The 10,611-nt window shown below is 36.5% G+C and overlaps 1 pseudogene; it reads right to left on the reverse strand.

Moving 5' to 3' along the window:
• Positions 1-1,263: 1,263 nt before the first annotated feature.
• Positions 1,264-2,312, reverse strand: LOC108996682 (annotated as a pseudogene).
• Positions 2,313-10,611: the final 8,299 nt, after the last annotated feature.

Raw genomic sequence — 10,611 nt, forward strand, 5'->3', positions numbered from 1 at the left:
TTTTTATTATAAAATATTTAAAGATGAGCGGTGCTACTCTGTTGTCTGAGTAGTACCTCTCAGTGTTACCGCTTAGTGCAAAAGCAATTTTTTTTTTTTCATTTTTCTATTCACATTTTTAAAATTTATTTAAATATTTTTAAAAAAATAAAAAAATACATTAATACACTTAAAATTACTTCTTTCATTAAGTAAAAAAAACAAATTCACCAAACGGTCAAACCGAGTAGTACATTTGAGGCGGCATAATAGTCTTTTTCTTTAAAGTTATTTAAAAATATATTTAAAAGAATTAAGTAAATAGAAAAGTATATTTTGCACCATCGGTACAATACATGGTCAACATTCTAGATCTCCTAGTATTGTCTTAAAAAAATTCTATAAAAATAAATTTACAACTTAACGTGGCTTGATAATATCGTACGTTAAATTATAAAATTATTTTTATTATAAAATAAATTTAATATATTATATAAAATTATGTCAATTTCAAAATTTACTTTTATAGAATTTTTTTTATAAATAGAATACTTCTCAATTATTATATACCAGTTGTTTTGTTTAGTGAAATGTTGAATTGTTGCTTATAATATGTATGTATTATATATATATATATATATATATATATATATATGAGGATTCCAAATTTGCAATACTTAGAGAATTAGGTCTCGTTTGTTTTCGCAGATGAGATGAGATGAAAATTGAATATTGAATAAAATATTGTTCGAATATATTTTTTTAATATTATTTTTACTTTGAGATCTAAAAAAGTTACATTGTTTATTTTATTATATGTGAAAATTTAAAAAAATTATAATGATTAGATGAAATAAGATGAGTTGAGAAAACAAATGAGACCTTAATATATATCTGCTGGCTGTCTTATAAAAAATAGATGGAGTACTAAACACACGCAATCAAAGTCTCTTATCCTGGTCATCAAGCAGTATGTTGCAAAATTAAATAAATAAAAAGAATATATTAACAGGGTTTTGTCTTTAATTGGTTGCCATAAAAATATTATAATTAATAGGTAGGAATTAAAAGAGAAAAAATATTATAATTAATATGTAGGAATTAAAAGAAATGCATATGAGATGAAAGCATCAAATGAATTATAATGTCTAAATATGACATTGACTACATGAGACTTCTCACGAGGTCAAGCGTCTAATCTCTCACTTGTGTACTAGTTCAAATTTTCTAGGTTTACATTTCTATGTTTATTTTCTTCCATTCTTTCCAAAACAAAAGGGAGCTTCAAATCCAATTACAAATTACAGCAACTCCAACCGCAAAGATGGAAGCAACAGTACCCAAGTAGTATTTTAGTACACCATATTTTGCAGATTCCAAGCAGGCTGTAGAAGCATGAGTGGCTTTGTCGATTTCAAACCTGCATACCAGTCAATCCGATTACAGAACTAAATACAAAGGAGGATAAAAGTTGGTGATAAAAAGATTATAGTCTCTTAGTTATAAAAAATAGACTAGACCTCATTTCACTGCACATCTTCTCTACGTCATTTCAAAATTTGGACATACTGGATTCTTGAATCATTTTAATCTACAGAAACAAACACACGATTGTAGGAAGTTTCAATTTAATAGAAGGAAATATTGGAATAGTGATCACACAGAATCTTTAAATTTAAAAACGTCATTTCAGGCCAAATTAACTAAATTGAAGAATGTAACAACATGCAGATGAGTTAACCAACATAGATAAAGTACCTTCTGCATCCCTGCCTTTGAAACAGATGATTGAGACACATTTTCTAAGCTGTCGTTCATGGTTGCTGCTATAGCCTCAGCCGGCTTCGACGGCACACTTCTTCCCTCTAATCTCCTAACCTATAATAAGTTTGTGGCATATATTCTAATAGTCAAACGTTAAGGTAAGAAATGACTGAACCGTCATCCAAAACTATTTCCATTATTTTTAACATCTAGAATATATTTTACAACCAAGAAAAATGCAAGATGGTAAACAGAATCAATTATGCACAGTTCAACAATTTGGCAACGCAGATGTATTTTTTTCACATATTCCGGGAATGCAAAGAAACAAAAACCACTTAACTTGACATCATTTTCTTTCCTTGCAATTTTGGAAACCAAATAGACTTTAATAGCACCAAAAAGAAGAGAGAGAGAGAGAGAGAGAGAGAGAGTAATGTAATTACTAGGGCTAATGTGTTAACGAGAAATAACTGCTTTCTATTTGATTTCGCGTGCTCAGAAATATGCCGACAATTCAACTACTTTCCCGATTACCCCCACTGCCTACAAGCCGTAGCAACGGCCATTCGGTCGGATTTTTCGATTTAGATGACTGATTTATACAAAAATAAAATTAATAAAATGGGATCAAAAAACTATCAGCACATCCAGAATACAAACTAGTAATCATTGTACTTTATAAGTCCAATAGAACATGCATTGTCTAAAACATTGTTTAAAAATTTGCTTTTATTAAAATTGTGCATGAAAACAATACAAGCTATAAAGCTGCTATAGGTGAGTCTTAGTAGTAATGAATTTGACGTATCTTTGTTTAGTGTTGTTGTCTCTTTGTTGCAGGGATATGACATCGTGTTTCCTAGCGGTGTGTTTAGTGGATTGCCACCTATTAGGGAGATAGAGTACTACATTGATTTTGTGCCAGGTGTGACAATTCCTACCCAACCTTTCTTTGAAGAATACGAGTCCTTGACACACTTGAAGGGACAATGTAAGCTGAATAGAATGCATGCCAAGTGGGTGCAATTCATTGAGACGTTTCCTCATGTATTCAAATACACACAAGGTATGAAAAATTTTATGGTTGATGCTTTAGCAAAAATGTATTTTCTTGTCTTCAATTTAGATGCAAAATTGTTGAGACTTGAATATAATAAGGAATTGCATGCTAATGATGATGACTTTGCTAGTGTGTATGGAATATGTGAGAAATCATCGTTTGGTAAGTTCTATAAACTAGATTGGTACTTATTTAGAGAGAATAGATTTTGTATGCCTACTAGTTTTATGCGTAAGTTGCTTATGTGTGATAGACACGGTGGTTTGTTGGGTAACCTTGGTGTAAGGAAGACTTTTGTTTTGTTGCATGAACATTTGTGGGAATATCATTTGCCATAAAATGACGTGTTGCATGAATGTTTGTAAAAGTATCATTTGTCATTCATTGATATGTTGTATGAATGTTTGTGGGAGTATCATTTGCCATTCATTGACGTGTTGCATGAACATTTGTGAAAGTATAATTTGTCATTGATTAACGTGTTGCATGAACGTTTGTAGGAGTATTGCTTGTCATTCATTGAGTTTGCATATAACTGGAGTGGTCATTTTGGTGTAAGAAAAGCTTTAGGTGTGTTCCATGAACGTTTGTGGGAGTATCATTTGCCATACATTGACTTGTTGCATGAACGTTTGCGGGAGTATTATTTGCATTTGTAACGCCCCGACCCCGAGGGTCCGAAGAGTTAACTCATAACACCTGATAAACAACTCTAACAAGGCTAGAGTACTTCCAAATTCAAGAATATATCCATTTTACCAAACCTCAAATCGAACGTAAATACTTCAATTAAATAAATCAAATAAACTCATTTATCCAATATTCAATCCAACAACCCAAATAAAATCAACTCTTCTTCATGTCTCAAATAACAACTAGGAATAATAAAACATTAACATAGTCTCCATAAACCGTCTAAATCCATTGAAGTAAACTTAAGAAAGATAAATAACCTCTAACACCAACACTAATATCATGAGATACCCAACAATAAATCAATGCTAATCTTCTCCATAGACTTTAATACTGATCCTCAGCCGAACCATCAATGTCATCTGAAATATTATGGAGATAAGGGGGGTGAGTTATCAACAACTCAGTAAGCAGAGAACATATACCAGTGTATAAACATGAGCATTTACAGAAATCAGAATGCAGAACAAAACATTTTCATTTTCAGAGTGCGGAAGCAGAACATGTTATCAAAATATCAGAGCGAAGATTTAGAAATAATTTCATTCAAAATATTCTTTGGCATAGCATAAATGATCATCGTCATCATCAAAACATCATATCAGAACAGAGGCCATGTATAACCCCCGTGGTAGGGTTGTGCATCTGCGGATAGCCAAGCAGAACATAAAACACTCTGTCACCAAGGTGTGCACTCAAAACAGAGACCACTACTATAACCCGTGGCAGGGCCGTATCCACTATTATTACCCGTGGTTGGGCCGTATCCACTATTATAACCCGTGGTTGGGCCGTATCCACTATTATTACCCGTGGTTGGGCCGTATCCACTATTATTACCCGTGGCTGGGCCGTAACTGAACAGAACGGAAACAGAATCAAATTCAGAATCAGAGAGTCATGCCAAAGGTTTTCAGAAATCACGTCTTATCCAAACAGAGTACTGAACAAAAATCTTCGGAACAGAACAAAATCATATCACAACATAATTAATGCACAAATTTCATATTCGCTCTCATTTTCAAAGTTCAGAAACAAAATGTCAAAAATTAAGCTCATGTCTACACCAGTCATGACAGAAAATACTTTCTTCTTAAACAGAATCTCATGAGTAATGCAGAACAATTATCTGAGGTTGTTTCCAGATTTCTTTTCATAACCAAAACATGCACATTTTTCAAAAAGGACCTCGGTTAATTTTATTTTAATGTAAAGTCTAGCATAGGAACCCCGCTTACCTGAACTTCTTAGCTTTTTCGAAATTCCTCAAAACGTCGGACAATAATTAATCGTCACCTATAAAATAATCAAGTAATTCCCGTAAATTCTCAATCAATCACGTATTTCGTATTTGAACCTAAGAACCTATTTAAATCCTCAAAACCTAGAATTCTAAGAATTTCCTATAATACCACCATTATCTAAAAACACCAATATTGTTTACTCTTAAAATAAACCTTTACTTAATAACATAAAAAAAAATACTTAAGTGATTTACTTTAATCATAAATAAAATGTTCAAAATCCACTTTCAATAAAATAATCGTTGCACATAGTATAATTAAAAAAAAAAACTATATAAACTCGGTACAATATCCTATACATCCCACAAAGGGTAAAAAAGTAATTATCAGACAAAATATTTCCTAAACTACGGAAAGTCTACGGAACAACACAACACAAGCAACGTGACCATGCCGCGCGGTTGAAGAGTAACGGAGGACCTACCGAGAGAAGTGGAGCTGCGACGGAGCTAGGCGGGTGCGCTAGTGGTGGTGGGTACTGCGGCGGTGCACTGGAAGAGAGAGAGAGAGAGCTGAAACCGAGAGAGAGACGGTGAGAGAAAGAGGGAGAGACCAGGAGAATGGAGACACCAACAAGAAATGGCGTGAGCTTACCGGGGAAACAGAGGCTGCGTGCGGCGGACAGGGGTGATGAGACGTCCTCCTCGGCAGTTTCTGTGTGGGCACAGCGCGGAGGGGCTTTCGGTGGAGGATGCTTTCAGCGGCTCAAGGTGGCTGGAAATGCTCTGTTTTTGGATAACAAAACAGAGCAGTCCGATGCTTGCTGAAGAGGCTACGGGAACGCTAGGCGACAGCTTCGCGTGATTGGGCAGTGGGCACGGTGGTTTCGTGTAGGTTTACGGCGGTTTAAGGAGGTATGGACCTGGCGGCTGCGGTGGCTTCCCGCGGTATGCAACTCGGTGCACGGTAGGCTGAAGGCAGAGGCTTTTCTGTTAACTGGCGTGGTGCTCTCCGAGAGGGTGAGGACAGGCTGCGGTGATGCTGGGGCGGCGTCGCGGTACGTGGATAAGTTATGGGGTGCTGCACGACTCGGGGTGCGAGGAACCGAGGGGGTGGAGGCTGAGGAGGAAAAACTGGGCTATGGTTCCACGTGGGAAGGCAGCGGCGCGAGCCTTCATCGCATGAATATAAGTAGACGATTGAACATGAAAAGAAAACCCTAGATGAAAACCAAACGGACGCGGGACGTGCATGAGGGACGTGTGTGTGCAAGCATGCCGTGAACGAAAGCGTGCGTGTATGCATACTGTGCGACGGAAAACAAAATAAGCCGTGCGAAAAAAATTAAAATAGACGGAAAGAGAAAGAATTAAAAAAATGAAACATGCGGGAAAAAAATAAAATAAACGGCCAAGAACTTCAAATTAAAAGAAAATAAAAACGCTACTCAAAATCGTAAATTAAGAACTTAAATAAACAATCAAGTTATAAAAAAAAATCTAAAGTCCAACTATACCAATATTGGGTCCGGGTGTTACATTCTCCCCTCCTAAAAAAAATTTCGTCCTCAAAATTTGCTAGAACCACAAACCTAAATATTTATCCACTACAAACGTCTCATGCCTACCCCAAACATCGATTATATTGCTGCACTAAATAAATAATCTAAAAAATTGTCGAACCTAATATTTCAAATCCTAACTCTCCAATATTATCGATTGTATTCTCCTATATTATCCTTAGCCATACACATTCGCACACACTGTCTTATCAAATTTAGAATATAAACCTCCATAATGCAATTGAAGACAACTAATAAATTCCAAAATCTCCACCTAATATACAACCTCAATAAATAACGAAAAACACTCTCAAACTATTATATCATTACAACCACGCTTCCGCTGCTCACTGTAACAACTTATAGTCCTAAAACATTGAATCTCAAACACATACCTCGGAAAAGAACTAACCTCCACATTTAATCAGTCTTTACCAGCTAAGCCTCACAAATAACTAAAAGAGAACTCCCAAAATAATATTTAAATCTCTAAGTAATAGTACAATCAAATGCTCCAAAAATTAAGTCCTAGGTAACTCAAGTCCCGAATTCCCGAATCCTTAGAAGATCTACTTCCAACCATAAATTTTCCTAAACTCCTCACTTCCAAAACACATACTAACTCATCAAACACCAAAAGCTAGAGCCTCGTAGAAAAAAAAAAATATATTGGGTCTAATCCCTTTGAAAACCTTTCCGCCAAACCACAATATTCTAATCTATACAACTAGAAAAGTTTCATGCCATCATAAGATTAATCCCAACTCAACTAAAACAAAAGCTTTCAAGGAGAAGAAATAGTGGGGTACCTGTGATCGCATTGTTATCGTCCTCAACATCTTCAGCTGTCAATGCAAACACTCGGGCTGGTCCCATTCTACGCTGATTGTTTCCCTGAGTCGTCTGACGGGGACCTGGAGGTGTGTTGGTCTTATTCTTGTCGTCTGACAGTAATGGGCATTCTCTGATGAAATGGCCATTCTTTCCACATCGGAAACATGACCCATTTTCCTTTCTACACTCCCCAGTGTGTACGTGGTTACAAAACTTGCAGGGGTTATTTGATTGATAACCTTGCATTTGCTTTTGTCCTGAACTGCTTCCATCATTTCTCTTCTTCCATGGCCCATGATCCATACTAGAGGATCCATGTGGAGTAGCTCTCTTTCTCTATTCTTGCAATTCAGCACCCCTCTTGAGATTCTGCTCAACTAACATCGCCTTGTGTACTAATTCTGAAAAATTCTGAATCTGAAATATCATCACACGTTCATAAATCCTGTAGTTCAAACCTTCCTCAAACTTCCTAGTCTTTTTCTCCTCATCGGGAATCAAGTATGCGGCGAAACGTGATAATTCCGCAAACCTTGCAGCATACTGGCGCACAGTCATGGTCCCTTGCACCAAGTTAGTGAACTCGCGAGCTCTTGCTTCCCTATCAGCCTTAGGGAAAAATCGATCAAAGAAATTCTGCTTGAATTGAGCCCAAACAATTAACCCAGTCCCCTCAGTTTCCCTGATAACTTTCTCAGAATTCCACCATCTCTTTGCTTCTCCAGATAGTTTGAAAGCTACGAACTTGACTTTTTGCTGATCGGTGCACTCCAAAACACCAAATATTTCTTCAATGTCTTGTATCCAATCTTCCGCAGCGTTCGCATCGCCTCTTCCATCAAATATGGGAGGATGCGTTCGATTAAATTGTTCGAACGTGCAACCCCCACCATTGTCATCTTCGTTCAAATCTTCAAGAGTTCGAACTCTACGACGAGCAGCCATCCTGAAAGTCTAAACTCGGTGAAACACTCTAAAATGAAAGAAAACGAAAATACCAGGTAATTAGAAAAAAATAAGAGGATAAATAAAATATGCATATAAATACATATACCAATATATATATATATATATCAGATAACTATGCAAATCTGACATCACTTAACACACACGTATATCACTAGAATCTATAACCTCAAAGTTCCAAATTCAATTCCTAACATCAGCAAAATCTAAAACCTCAAATCCCATCAAAATCAATCATAAGGTTCTTGGAACTCAAACTTAAATATCTACATGGCTATCCTTAAAAACCTCCAATTCCTATATTGAAATTTCCACATCTTATGAACCCACAGATATCTAAACCTCCAAGGTCTACAGTATGCAGAATTCAAACCTGTCTCTGATACCAACTGTAACGCCCCGACCCCGAGGGTCCGAAGAGTTAACTCATAACACCTGATAAACAACTCTAACAAGGCTAGAGTACTTCCAAATTCAAGAATATATCCATTTTACCAAACCTCAAATCGAACGTAAATACTTCAATTAAATAAATCAAATAAACTCATTTATCCAATATTCAATCCAACAACCCAAATAAAATCAACTCTTCTTCATGTCTCAAATAACAACTAGGAATAATAAAACATTAACATAGTCTCCATAAACCGTCTAAATCCATTGAAGTAAACTTAAGAAAGATAAATAACCTCTAACACCAACACTAATATCATGAGATACCCAACAATAAATCAATGCTAATCTTCTCCATAGACTTTAATACTGATCCTCAGCCGAACCATCAATGTCATCTGAAATATTATGGAGATAAGGGGGGTGAGTTATCAACAACTCAGTAAGCAGAGAACATATACCAGTGTATAAACATGAGCATTTACAGAAATCAGAATGCAGAACAAAACATTTTCATTTTCAGAGTGCGGAAGCAGAACATGTTATCAAAATATCAGAGCGAAGATTTAGAAATAATTTCATTCAAAATATTCTTTGGCATAGCATAAATGATCATCGTCATCATCAAAACATCATATCAGAACAGAGGCCATGTATAACCCCCGTGGTAGGGTTGTGCATCTGCGGATAGCCAAGCAGAACATGAAACACTCTGTCACCAAGGTGTGCACTCAAAACAGAGACCACTACTATAACCCGTGGCAGGGCCGTATCCACTATTATTACCCGTGGTTGGGCCGTATCCACTATTATAATCCGTGGTTGGGCCGTATCCACTATTATAACCCGTGGTTGAGCCGTATCCACTATTATTACCCATGGTTGGGCCGTATCCACTATTATTACCCGTGGCTGGGCCGTAACTGAACAGAACGGAAACAGAATCAAATTCAGAATCAGAGAGTCATGCCAAAGGTTTTCAGAAATCACGTCTTATCCAAACAGAGTACTGAACAAAAATCTTCGGAACAGAACAAAATCATATCACAACATAATTAATGCACAAATTTCATATTCGCTCTCATTTTCAAAGTTCAGAAATAAAATGTCAAAAATTAAGCTCATGTCTACACCAGTCATGACAGAAAATACTTTCTTCTTAAACAGAATCTCATGAGTAATGCAGAACAATTATCTGAGGTTGTTTCCAGATTTCTTTTCATAACCAAAACATGCACATTTTTCAAAAAGGACCTCGATTAATTTTATTTTAATGTAAAGTCTAGCATAGGAACCCCGCTTACCTGAACTTCTTAGCTTTTTCGAAATTCCTCAAAACGTCGGACAATAATTAATCGTCACCTATAAAATAATCAAGTAATTCCCGTAAATTCTCAATCAATCACGTATTTCGTATTTGAACCTAAGAACCTATTTAAATCCTCAAAACCTAGAATTCTAAGAATTTCCTATAATACCACCATTATCTAAAAACACCAATATTGTTTACTCTTAAAATAAACCTTTACTTAATAACATAAAAAAAAATACTTAAGTGATTTACTTTAATCATAAATAAAATGTTCAAAATCCACTTTCAATAAAATAATCGTTGCACATAGTATAATTAAAAAAAAAATACTATATAAACTCGGTACAATATCCTATACATCCCACAAAGGGTAAAAAAGTAATTATCAGACAAAATATTTCCTAAACTACGGAAAGTCTACGGAACAACACAACACAAGCAACGTGACCATGCCGCGCGGTTGAAGAGTAACGGAGGACCTACCGAGAGAAGTGGAGCTGCGACGGAGCTGGGCGGGTGCGCTAGTGGTGGTGGGTACTGCGGCGGTGCACTGGAAGAGAGAGAGAGAGAGCTGAAACCGAGAGAGAGACGGTGAGAGAAAGAGGGAGAGACCGAGAGAATGGAGACACCAACAAGAAATGGCGTGAGCTTACCGGGGAAACAGAGGCTGCGTGCGGCGGACAGGGGTGATGAGACGTCCTCCTCGGCAGTTTCTGTGTGGGCACAGCGCGGAGGGGCTTTCGGTGGAGGATGCTTTCAGCGGCTCAAGGTGGCTGGAAATGCTCTGTTTTTGGATAACAAA

This window comes from Juglans regia, chromosome 9, assembly GCF_001411555.2.
Source record: "Juglans regia cultivar Chandler chromosome 9, Walnut 2.0, whole genome shotgun sequence".
Taxonomy (NCBI): domain Eukaryota; kingdom Viridiplantae; phylum Streptophyta; class Magnoliopsida; order Fagales; family Juglandaceae; genus Juglans; species Juglans regia.